We start from the raw sequence: 13,348 nt of genomic DNA, 5'->3' as shown, positions 1-13,348 counted from the left end.
CATGATTCCATTTATATCACATATAGAAACACACAAGTGTTAGATGTCAAGGTTTTTACCCTTGGTGGAGTGTGGTGATTGTGATTAGAAGGGATTATGAGGGCATATGGGATCCTGATAATGTCCTATGTGTTCACAGATAGGTTCATTTTATGAAATCTTTCCAATTCTTCTGCACGTTGACTAGATTCCATATAAAGATGAATGAACAGTTACCCCCACCACTTCCAATTTTCTCTGCAACTCCTGAACCACATGCCAAAAATGCTTTCAGCCAATTATTTGTTCTATCTTGTGCCAAATATACAGTCACCTTCCTCTTAGGTTTCTCAGTTACCTTGGCATGTGGAAAAGATACACCTTCTATATATGCTCAGTGGTTTGCTCTAGTTTAGTGCTTTGCATATTTTAATATCCTACCTGCATTTCTGTCTGCAGCTAAATTCTATATGTATGATTGGTTTAAACATTTTTGATTGAATATATTAGTTACTATCTTCTGAATGTGTCACCTCCCCTCCATATGGGTGATATTACAAATAATAATAATAAGGCTGAGCTGTTAAATACAAATAAGTTCCAAGGCACAGTGTGCTGTCTGTCACCTTTATTAATATAAATGAAACCCTTCCATTTGCATAGTATTTAGAAAAAATGGTCATAACAAGACACTTTAAATTATATAAATGCAAATGAGTGTTCCAGAGGTTTGTTACACTGTTCTAAAAATATATCATTGTATCAAAATTTGTGTGTGTGTGAGACTGTATTTGTTTGCTATTAATTCTTGTCAGAAATAGAAATAATCAAAGACTTTGCTTGAGATAATTCCCCATTATAAAATATATTGTTGTCTTTTAATTAGGCGAATTTAACATTAGTGAATATTAAAGCTGAACTGTAATCTCATTTTCTGTTTGAAAATCACTATGCCGGGAATCAAGTTGAGTTAATATAACCAAAATTTATACTTTAATATGTCCCCTTAAACAAAGTAGAGACACAAAATTATTCTGATGTAATGGTCCAAAAAGTGTATCCATATCTAATGCTCTGCCACTTGGCTCTTCTATTTTATATGGTATAAAATTTGGTCTGTGATCTTAGAATTAAATTCAATATTAAGCATGCTGCTCTATTCTCAGAAGTGTGACAAAGAATAAATGCATTCATGTGATAGTTTGTTTCTAACTTCCCTGCCTCTCTCAAAGCATAAACCATATATTTCGGGGTAGGCTCAGAAATTTTAGTCATTCACTCCAGATATTTTATCAGTCATTGAATTCTGCTCATTCCGCTTTAGGAATGTTTCTTTACTAGTATTTCTGTTTCTAGAACAATTACCTCAATTCATGCCAAAGTGCATGCAATTTCCTTCTCTCAACATCATGACCATGTGTGTGCGGTACTTAGTTGTTTCGTCATGTCTGACTCTTTGTGACCCTTTGGACTATACCTCACCGTGCTCCTCTATCCATGGGATTCTCCAGGCAAAAATACTGGAGTGAGTTGCCATTTTCCTCTTCCAGGGGATCTTACCGACCCAGGGATCAAACTTGAGTCTCCTGTGTCTCCTGCATTGCAGGAGGATTCTTTACCAGCTGAGCCATCAGAGAAGACCATTGTACTCATGCTCCAAGTAAAAGATGGCTCCTCCTTTTTTAAATGATATTTCACCATTTTCAAACAATTTCTATTTAAGCTACTTGAATTACAACTCCTCCTAAGCTTCAGTTATTCTAGCTGCCCTTTTTGCTATTATCTTTCCCCATTCTCTTCAAAAATCATTCTCATGATTTTACTTTCCAGTTGCCTTAGATACACTCTCTTCCTACTTAATAAGAATTTCCTCAATTTGCTTCCTCTATATTTTAAAATCTTTGCATCCTGCTGCTCTTTTGCTCCCATTTCCATGATATCTCCAAGGATAAGCCTTCCTCTTGTGTTCAGCTGGTGTAGGGATTCAACACGTATGCCAAAGGATTTGTTCTGCTCTCAGCTCTCACATAAAAGCTGCTTGACTTTGGGCAAGTCACTTACCCATTCTAACCTCAGTTTCTCTGTTCATAAAATGGGGACATTGGATACTTAGATCATTACTTGTTCAACTTACCTCACAGGATTGTCATGGAAAGTACTTCATTCATTCATTCAATATCTATTTATTTGGCATCTACTATGTGCCAGGCAAACACTATCATAGATTCTAGGGATAGATCACTAAGCAGACTGCTTTCATGAGGCTTACTTTCTACTGAGCCCTGACATTAAACACATAAACAGACAATTTCAAATATAGTAACAGATGGTAATATTTGTTTTGAATAGAAATGAAGGTACTGGAGCCGCTGCAGCCAAGTCCAGATCCCACGCCGTGCGCCTCCGACGCCCGCCCGCTCGACGGTCACTCCCGGTTCCTTTAGGGTCTAAGTCCAAGATGGCAACTCTCAAGGATCAGCTGATTCAGAATCTTCTTAAGGAAGAACATGTCCCCCAGAATAAGATTACAATTGTTGGGGTTGGTGCTGTTGGCATGGCCTGTGCCATCAGTATCTTAATGAAGGACTTGGCAGATGAAGTTGCTCTTGTTGATGTCATGGAAGATATACTGAAGGGAGAGATGATGGATCTCCAACATGGCAGCCTTTTCCTTAGAACACCAAAAATTGTCTCTGGCAAAGACTGTAATGTGACAGCAAACTCCAGGCTGGTTATTATCACAGCTGGGGCACGTCAGCAAGAGGGAGAGAGCCGTCTGAATTTGGTCCAGCGTAACGTGAACATCTTTAAATTCATCATTCCTAATATTGTAAAATACAGCCCAAATTGCAAGTTGCTTGTTGTTTCCAATCCAGTCGATATTTTGACCTATGTGGCTTGGAAGATAAGTGGCTTTCCCAAAAACCGTGTTATTGGAAGTGGTTGCAATCTGGATTCAGCTCGCTTCCGTTATCTCATGGGGGAGAGGCTGGGAGTTCACCCATTAAGCTGCCATGGGTGGATCCTTGGGGAGCATGGTGACTCTAGTGTGCCTGTATGGAGTGGAGTGAATGTTGCTGGTGTCTCCCTGAAGAATTTACACCCTGAATTAGGCACTGATGCAGATAAGGAACAGTGGAAAGCGGTTCACAAACAAGTGGTTGACAGTGCTTATGAGGTGATCAAACTGAAAGGCTACACATCCTGGGCCATTGGACTGTCAGTGGCCGATTTGGCAGAAAGTATAATGAAGAATCTTAGGCGGGTGCATCCGATTTCCACCATGATTAAGGGTCTCTATGGAATAAAAGAGGATGTCTTCCTTAGTGTTCCTTGCATCTTGGGACAGAATGGAATCTCAGACGTTGTGAAAGTGACTCTGACTCATGAAGAAGAGGCCTGTTTGAAGAAGAGTGCAGATACACTTTGGGGGATCCAGAAAGAACTGCAGTTTTAAAGTCTTCTAATGTTGTATCACTTCACTGTCTAGGCTACACAGGATTTTAGTTGGAGGTTGTAATTCATATTGTCCTTTATATCTGATCTGTGATTAAAACAGTAATGTTAAGACAGCCTAGGAAAAAATCAATTTCCTAATGTTAGAAATAGGAATGGTTCATAAAACCCTGCTGGATGACAAGGAATGGTTCATGAAACCTTGCAGCTGTACCCTGATGCTGGATGGCACTTACCTTGTGTGGTCCTAAATTGGTTTGTCAAATAATTCAACTTCTCAAGAGGTACCACTGCCCATGTTGCAGATGCTACAGTTGCCCTTCAAACCAGATATGTATTTACTGTGTAATATAACCTCTGGTTCCTTTAGCCAAGGTGCCTAGTCCAACTTTTTTCCCTCCAGTTGATCAATTCCTGGGATCCAATGTACAAATCCAGTATTGCATGCCATGTGCATAACTGTTCTAAAGAATCTTATGTACTGTATGTATCAGAATAGTGTACATTGCCTTGTAATGTAAAAAGGGAAGATTACATAAATAATGCAGCCAACTAAGTTACACCAACTAAAACAATAAATAAAGCTTGAACAGTGACTACTCTGTTAATTAAGATAAAAAAAAAAGAAATGAAGCAGGATAAAGTCAGAGAGTAACCAGGTGTGACTAGGGAAGTCCTCTCAGACAAGATGGCATTTGAGAACACACCTGAAGGAAAAGAAATTAAGCCACAACTATACCTCCAAGGTGAGCATTCCAGGGAAATGAGAAGCAAATATAGTAGCACTGATGTAGGAGATTACTTGGTGTGTTTGTGGAATAACCAGGAGGTCAGTGTTGCTACAATAGAGTAAGTGGGGGTACCCTGGGAAACAATAGAGAATGATGTCAGAAAAGAAGTAGGTAGGGCAGAGAAGATCCTATAGGAAAGTCTTACAAAACATGACACAAGGGACTTCCCTGGTGGTCCAGTGGTTAAGAATTTGCCTTCCAATTCAGGAGGTGCGAGTTGGGGAGTTAATATCCACGTATCATGTGGCCAAAAACCCAAAACATAAAAAGGAGAAGCAATATTATAGCAAATTCAATAAATGGCCCATATAAAAAAAAAACTTAAAACATGACACATGCATAAAAATGTTATAAAAGTGAAGTCGCTCAGTCGTGTCCAACTCTTTGTGACCCCATGGACACCAAGCTCCTCCATCCATGGGATTTTCTAGGCAACAGTACTGAAGTGGGTTGCCATTTCCTTCTCCAGGGAATCTTCCCAACCCAGGGATCGAACTCAGGTCTCCCACATTGTAGACAGAGGCTTTACCATCTCAGCCACCAGGGGAAAACAAATGTTATAATATGGGTCCAAGTGAGCTTAATTTGTACAATTAATCACTATTACCAGCCTTATTCAATACCAAAATGATTTTTAATTTTTTCAGTTTTTAAGATTACCTTTTATATCTTTAGTCTTTTGCTTTCTCTTTCTTCTCTCCCTGGAAGTGTCCTCCTATGTTTCTCTGTCTAATAACAAGATCCTTTTATCAACTATACCTTTCTCAGATCATTCATAAACTGCCTTCTGCCTCTGTTGAAAAATGTACCCTTGGGAAACAGCTTTGACTAGCTGTCTCCCTTGCCTTACTCATTCCCCCATATCTTATACCTGTGCAGATTGCTATAGACTTGAACTCTTCAGTTTTGCTGGGACTGCAAGCCTTTCATCTACCTTTCTTAGTGTCACTGTGGTGCAAATTCTCATGACTCCTCTTCTAAACTAACTCATTATGTTCCTAATGGTTCTTCATTTATCTCAACTAATTTCACATCTCAAAGCTGAGTTAATTATCTCAAAGAACAGCTCTGATTTCAATTACTTTTTATTTTATTCTATTTGTGACACAAGCCAAAACATAACAAAGAGGAAAATACATAATTCACAATATCATTACTGCTAAAAACAATTTATTTTATGACAGTCTCCTCTAGTCCTTATTGATAGGAATATACAACTTTCCAGAGCTACTACTAATCATAAATTTTGTATTCTGTTTGGTTCATTTGTTTCCTTTTAAGAACTTGTGAATATTGCTACATGATCTCCAAATTATCTAATCTAATGATTCCATAATAGTCCACTGATTTGACATTCTATAATTTACTAAAGTGTTCACCTACTGTTAGATATTTAGGTCATGGAAGGGATTTCATTTGCCTATTTAATTAAGAGCAATTTCCTTTGCCTGGCATCAGAATTACTTCATAATATCTTTTCAGCTTTCTCTGTATCTACTTTCATACCAGTGCTTCATGTTCCTGCCAAATCATGTTATTTCTCCAGTTTCTCAGATCATTTTATTGTCTCAAAATTTTATTCGAATTATTCCTCTACATAATACGTTCCTGCCTATCATCTCCTTTTCTTGAAAACCTATCCAAACTTGAAGGTCTAGTTCAAGTATCACTTATTCCACAAAGCCTTAGTGATTTATTTCCCTCCTTATATATTGATCACATCCCTGCCTCATCTCAACTAGTGTGTGAGTTCACAAGTTGCTTCAGTCATGTCCAATTCTTTGTGACCCCATGGACTGTAGCCAACCAGGCTCCTCTGTCCGTGAGATTCCCCAGGCAAGAATACTAGAGTGGGTTGCCATTTCCTACTCCAGGAGATTTTCCCGACCCAGGGATTGAATCTGCATTTCTTATGTCTCCTGCTTTGGCAGGCAGATTCTTTACCACTAGTACTACCAGGGAAGCCCTTTCTCAACTAGTTATTTGCTTTAAAAAACAAAAGCAAAAACAAACAAAAAAATAACATTTTTTTGGCAGTTTTTCACCCTGTCTTGTATTTTTAATAAGTTATATACTTTGTTGCAACTGTAAACTATCAAAAGAAGTCAACTGGCTAGCTTTCAGTAAGTAAGAACAGCCTTATAATGTAAGATAATTTATTCTACAAACACTTCTATGACACATTACTTTCCAGGTACTAGTTTAAATATTTTTCACAGATCAATTCATTTATTTCTTGTATGAACACACTGGGCGGGGGGGAACCTCTCATCCCAGAATTGTGTAGACAATGAAAATATCATTCAATAATTAAAGAGAAATATAGATATTTCCTGGAGTAGGAAATGACAACTCATTCCAGTATTCTTGTTTGGAAAATTCCACAAATAGAGGAGCCAGGCAGGCTACAGTCCATGGGACTACAAAGACTTGTACATGACTGAGCATGCACACACACACACACACACACACACACACGCACACACAGATATTTTGTTGTTGCTCAGTTGCTGAGTCATGTCCAACCAACTCTTTGCAACCCCATGGACTGTAACAAAGCAGATTATCCTGTCCTTCACTATCTCCCAGTGTTTGCTCAAACTCATGTTCATCGAGTTGGTGATGCCATCCAACCATCTCATCCTCTGTGAGCCCCTTCTCCTCCCACCTTCAATCTTTCCCAGCATCAGGGTCATTTCTAGTGAGTCGGCTCTTCGCATTAGGTGGCCAAAGTATAGGAGCTTCAGCTTCAGCATCAGTCCTTTCAATGAATACTCAGGATTGATTTCCTTTAGGATGGACTGGTTTGATCTCCTTGCATCCAAGGGACTCTCAAGAGTCTTCTCAAACACCACAATTTTTAAAACATTAATTCTTCAGTGCTCAGCCTTCTTTAAAGTCCAACTCCCACACTTTGACTATATAGACATTTGTCAGTAAAGTGATGCCTCTTTTTTTTTTTTAATATGAGAAAGATGTTTATCACAGCAATTTTTACCATGTGGAACATAAAGCAATCTTAGTGTTAAAATGTTAGGGAATGTATAAGTAAATTTGCTATATATAATATAGGATGAAGAATCCACACAAAAGGTTTTCATGATATGGTGAAACACTTAGGAGGTAAGTGGGAAAAAAATCAGGATACAAGACTGGATAATCTCAAAAACATATGTAAATGTACTTTCACATCTATTTGCATGTTTAAATAGGAAAGACTAAGAAATACACCAAAATATTGACAATTTTTTTGTAGAAAGCAGAATTGTTGTTATTTTCTACTTTAAATACTTATATTTTCCACACAGTCCACAGTTGACACAGATATCATGTTTGTCATCAGAAAAGAAAGAAAGGTGGAGTTTTTCTCACATAAGTTTGGCTTCTGATGAGGTAACTTGCATGCTACTAGTGACCTATTTTTAAAGGACCATTTTGTGTGCTGTTCTACTCTACAGCTGAGCTCAGCATCTTCTGACTGCCAGGGCCCTGCTTTCCCCATCACTGCTGTGATTTGTGGTCCTCCTGCCTTGAAAATTCCATGAACAGAGGAGCTTGGTGGGCTACAGTCCATGGGGTTGCAAACAGTCGGACACGACTGAGCACGCACACACACTTCAGATCCCAATATCTGGCTTCATCGTGGGTATCCTGTCTAAACCCAGAAGTCCTACACTCCAGACACCACCCTCCATCCCTGTGTTCATGTGCTGCACTAGGCAAGAAATTTCCATTGCATTCTCGCCATCACTCAACTTCTGTAATTCCCAAAGGAGGTTTTATTATCCCTACTACAGCTGAGGAAACAGGCTCATCAGATGTAACCACCCCCAAGATCCTCGCAGACCTGAGATTGGAACCCAGGGCTGACTGGCCTCAGGGTTGGTGCTCTTTATTTTATTTTGTTTTTATTTATTTTAATTGGAGGCTAATTACTTTACAATATTGTGGTGGTTTTTGCCATACATTCACATGAATCAGCCATGGGTGTACATGTGTTCTCCATCTTGACCCTCCCTCCTACCTCCCTCCCCATCCCATCCCTTAGGGTCATCCCAGTGGATGCCTCTACTTTTTAATAGGCTGTCATAGTGTAATTAAGCTAGAAATCCATAACATAAATGACTAGAAACTTTCCAAATATTTAAAAATAGGCTACATAATTCTAAAGAACATCTATCACAGACCAAACAACAGAAATTAAAATATAATTTGGATAAATGATGATGTATTTACATAATTTCAAAAACTTGTGGTATGCATCTAATGCTATTCTTATAGAAAAATATATGTTCTTAAATCCATATATTAGAAGATAGGAAACACTGAAAATTGCTGATCAAGAATTTAGTAATCAGTTCAGTTCAATTCAGTTGCTCAGTCTTGTCCAACTCCTTGCAACCCTATGAATTACAGCACGCCAGGCCTCCCTGTCCATCACCAACTCCTGGAGTTCACTCAAACTCACACCCATTGAGTCGGTGATGCCATCCAGCCATCTCATCCTCTGTCGTCCCCTTCTCCTCCTGCCCCCAATCCCTCCCAGACTCAGAGTCTTTTCCAATGAGTTAACTCTTTGCATGAGGTGGCCAAAGTACTGGAGTTTCAGCTTTAGCTTCATTCCTTCCAAAGAAATCCCAGGGCTGATCTCCTTTAGAATGGACTGGTTGGATCTCCTTGCAGTCCAGGGGAGTCTCAAGAGTCTTCTCCAACACCACAGTTCAAAAGCATCAATTCTTTCGCACTCAGCTTTCACAATTTAGTAATATACCTGGAGAAACAAAAAAATTAAAATTTCAGAAGAAATGATAAAAAAAAAAACCAGCAGAAAGAGATGAAATTAAGCAGAGTTAATGAGAAGAAACCTAGCCAAAAGTTGGTTATCTGAAAAGAATTATGTAATTTAAAAACTGGCAAGAATGAATTGATACAGAGAGAGAAAGACAGAGAAATTGAGAGAGATAGGGAGAGGAGGCATAATTAGTCAATATTAAGAATGATAAATGAGATGCTATTGAAGCTGATAATAACATTATTTACAGGATGTGAAGGACAACTTTAATGGGAAAATTTACATGAAATGTATAGATTCATAGAAAATTACAGCATTAAAACTAACACTGTGGCCATCTGTATGTCTTCTTTGAAAAAATGCCTATTTGAGTCCTTTTGGAAAAATATCAACTCATTTTCCTGTTTATCAACTAGGTTGTTTAACTTTTGTTTGTTGAGTTGAAGGATTATTTATGTATTCTGGATATTAATCCCTTATCAGATATGCAATTAGCAAATATTTTTCCCTTTCCATGAGCTGCTTTTTTGCTCTGTTGGTAGAGTCCTTTGATGCATGAAAGTTTTAAATTTTGATAAAGTTAAATTTATCTAATTTTTCTTTTTTGCCTGTGCTTTTGTTGTCATTTCCAAAACCAATGCCCAGTATCATTGCCAAATCCAATGCCATGAAACTTCCTCTTATGCTTTTTCTAAGAGTTTTATAGTTTTAGCTCTTACATATAGGTCTTTCACCCATTTTGAGTTAATTTTCACACAATTTTTCCAACTTCATTATTTTGCATGTTGCTATACACTTTTTCCCAGTACCATTTCTCAGAAACACTGATTTTCCTTTATTGAATAATCTTGGCTCCTTGTCAAAAATCATTTGACCATAAAGGTGAGGGTTTATTTTCTCCAAGGTAGAGAAATCAGCTGTCAATCTTACTGAGGACACCTTGTATGTGACATAGTTTTTCTTGCTGCTTTCATAATTCTCTGTCTTTGCCTCTTGACAGTTATATTATAATGTCTCATTATGGGTCTCTCAATTTGTTTTTGTCCTCTTGATGTTGCTTCAGATTCTTAGATTTGTAGATCCATGTTTTTTTTTTTTTTAATTTGGTAAATTTGGATTATTTCTCTGCCCCTTATTCAGTTATCTCTCTGCCCATTATTATCACTCTGCCCCTTATTCTCTTCATCTAGGACTCCTATAATGTATGATTTTCTGCTTGATGATTTCCCATAAGTTCCTTAAATTCTGTTTACTTTTCTTCTTTTATTCACTCCTCAAACTAAATAATTTCAAATGTCCTCTCTTCAAGTTTGTTAATTCTCTCATCTTTTGTTTGAATCTACTCTTAAACGTTTCTTGTAAAGTTTCCAACTCAATTACTATATTTTTCAGCTCCAGAATTTCTGTTTGGTTCTTTTTTAAAACTTGCATCTCTGTTGACATTTTCCTTTTGTTCATAATTTTTTCCTTGACTTCCTTTAGTTATTTGTCCTTGTTTTTCTTTAGTTCTCTGAATATATTTAAGATAGTTGTTTTAAAGGCTTTGCCTAGTAATTCCAATGCCTGTACTTCTTCAGGGATGGTTTCTGAAGATTTGTTTTGCTTTTTGGAATGGACCATCTGTTATTATTTCTTGCTATGCCTTGTAATCTTTTGTTGATAACTTGACATTTGAAAAAAAAACCACCTCTTCCAGTCTTTGCAGACTGTTGGAAAATGCCTTCACTAATTATTGATAGTAGGATGTGTTCTGGGTGTTGGGGGAAAAAAAGATAAGGTCCTCTCATCTCTTTTCTGGGTATACATACTGCTTAGGAGTGTGTGTGTGTGTGTGTATGTGTGTGTGTGTGCATGTGTGTCTATGTATTTCAATTGCCCCCGTATATATGCCTTTAATAGCTTAATTTCTAAAACAGTTTTTCCTTATCTTCTTCTTCATACATTAGATGTTTTTATTATCTTACTCTGCTCATAACTTTCTGTCCCAAACACCTATGGGTCAGCAGTCCACTTACAGTTTTTATACACCGTGACATCCACCACTGTTTTCTGCACCTTTTACTAGCTTGAGATTTAAACTATGCCACCTTTCCCCCATTTGAACTCTGAGTTATACAAGACATAAACCAGTCCTTCAGACAACTCACAGACAGGTTAAAACATTACAAAGAAGTTCTCCTATGCTCTTACTGGCTCAAGGGAAGAAACAAAGAATTAGACTACTTTCTCCCAACCATGTCACACTGTACAAAGAAGCGGGTGGGGACAGGGCAAGTAAGAGTGCCAAAAATTTTCTACTGTTTGAATATGGCTTTTTTTGATGAGTGTTTGCTTGGTTGTTGTAGAACTTAGGTTTCCAGAGATCCTACAAAGTTATTTTAGTTAGTTGCTAATTTTTTGCTGTTGCTGTTTCCATGGAGAGGGGCCTGGAGCTTCCTAGATCACCATCTTGCTAACATCAATTGCAAAACTTTTAGTAAAGAACTAATACCAAATTAACACCAAACTGTCTGAGAATAATAAGGAAAGAAAAGAGAGAAAAATTTCTGACTTGTTTTAGGAGGCTATTTTTTTTTAATTAATTTATTTTAATTGGAGGCTAATACTTTACAATATTGTAGTGGTTTTTGCCATACATTGACATGAATCAGCCACGGGTGTACATCTGCAAGCAGACTAGGAATAGAAGGGGACATGCCTAACCTGATAAATTGCAACTACAAAAGAATATCTAAAACAAATAAATGACATCATACAAATGGTAGATTACTGAAAGATTTAACCCTGAGATTGCAAGCAAGGCAATTATTCCTACTATACATCGTTTTTCACAATTTTACTGGATATCTTGGTCACTGCAATGGTATAGGAAAATAAAATAAAATTTTAAGTATTGAAAAAGGAAATTTAATTTTATTCACAGATCAATTATTTTTTATGTAGGAAATCTACTAGAAACTCAGATATATGATTAGAATAAATAATGAATACAGCAAGGTTGCCAGTACAAGTCAATATACAGAAATAAAGTAGATTCTTTAAACACTTAGAAAATAAAGTTTATTAAACATTTTTATATTTATAATATATAAATAATATATTTATACATGTAATATATAATATGATTGTTATTACAAATATAAAAAAACTTAGAATAAACTAGAAAGAGATATGCAAGCCCTTTAGAAGACAAACTTGCAACTTGACCTCTAGTTTACACTACTCACAAAATAGAAAATAATTCAGGTAGATTATAGATATAAATGGTAAAGAGAAATCAGTAACATTTACTGGTGATAATATAAGAGAATGTGTTCATAACCTTCATATAGATAATTATTTCATTAATGGCAAACAAGAGGTACTAACTGTTAAGAAAAGATCAACAAGTCATTAAAATTAGGAACTTCTGTGAATTAAAAGGCACCTTTAAAAATGTGAAGAAGCACTGAGTGAGAAAATATGTTTGTAATCAACAAATATATAACCATATTATTCAAGAACTCCTACAAATCAATAAGGAAAAGACTGGCAATAAAAATGGGCCAAAGGCATACACAAACATTTCACAACACCTGATATTCAAATAGTCAATAAGCACACAAAAAGATGCTCGACTTCTTCAGTCATCAGAGAAACACAAATTAAAATCATGGTTTGATAGTATAGCAGCCCATTAAAATACCAACTATTGGCCAAGATGTGAACAAAGGGAACTGTCAACCACTGCCCATGAGACTGGAAATGGGTGCAACCAATTTTGAACTCTATTTAGTAGTATCTATTAAAACCAAACAGAGCATATCACATAATCCAGCTACTCTATTCTTACGTATAAGAATATAGGCCAGAAATGTGTATAAAACTTCCATGCCCAGATGGGGATCCTTCATGGACCTGAAGCTTAGACATGTTAGGGGACTGTGATCAAGAAAAAATACAAAATTATTAATGTAAAATTAAGTATAGAAATGAATATGTAATTAGAATGATAAAAGATGTCACCACAATTACAGTAGGTTTTGGAATTCAGGTCTCTATATTCATAACATCTTTAGATATCTTACCAGAAATGCTTTCACAGAAATATTTTATAGAATCTGGACTCCCCTTCCTCCATAGAATACCCTATAAATTCTAATAATTCATAGTCCTCACAGAGGCCTTGAAGCTTAAGCTACATTAACTTCTTGGTAAATCTACTGATGATCATCATAGCATTATTTGGAAAAGCCAAAATTTAAAAAAATCCAATTATGCATTAATAGTAGAATGAATAAGTTGTGCAACTGAATACTACACAGCAGTGAAAATTTTAAAAAAAATCACT

General features: G+C 36.6%; 1 pseudogene; it reads left to right on the top strand.

Annotated features, from left to right (window-relative positions):
- The first annotated feature begins 2,339 nt into the window (after positions 1–2,339).
- Positions 2,340–4,064, top strand: LOC109555322 (L-lactate dehydrogenase A chain pseudogene; annotated as a pseudogene).
- Positions 4,065–13,348: the final 9,284 nt, after the last annotated feature.

This window comes from Bos indicus, chromosome X (genome assembly GCF_029378745.1).
Source record: "Bos indicus isolate NIAB-ARS_2022 breed Sahiwal x Tharparkar chromosome X, NIAB-ARS_B.indTharparkar_mat_pri_1.0, whole genome shotgun sequence".
Taxonomy (NCBI): domain Eukaryota; kingdom Metazoa; phylum Chordata; class Mammalia; order Artiodactyla; family Bovidae; genus Bos; species Bos indicus.
The sequence above is the reverse complement of the archived record's forward strand: the minus strand, read 5'-3'. Positions and strand labels throughout refer to the sequence as shown.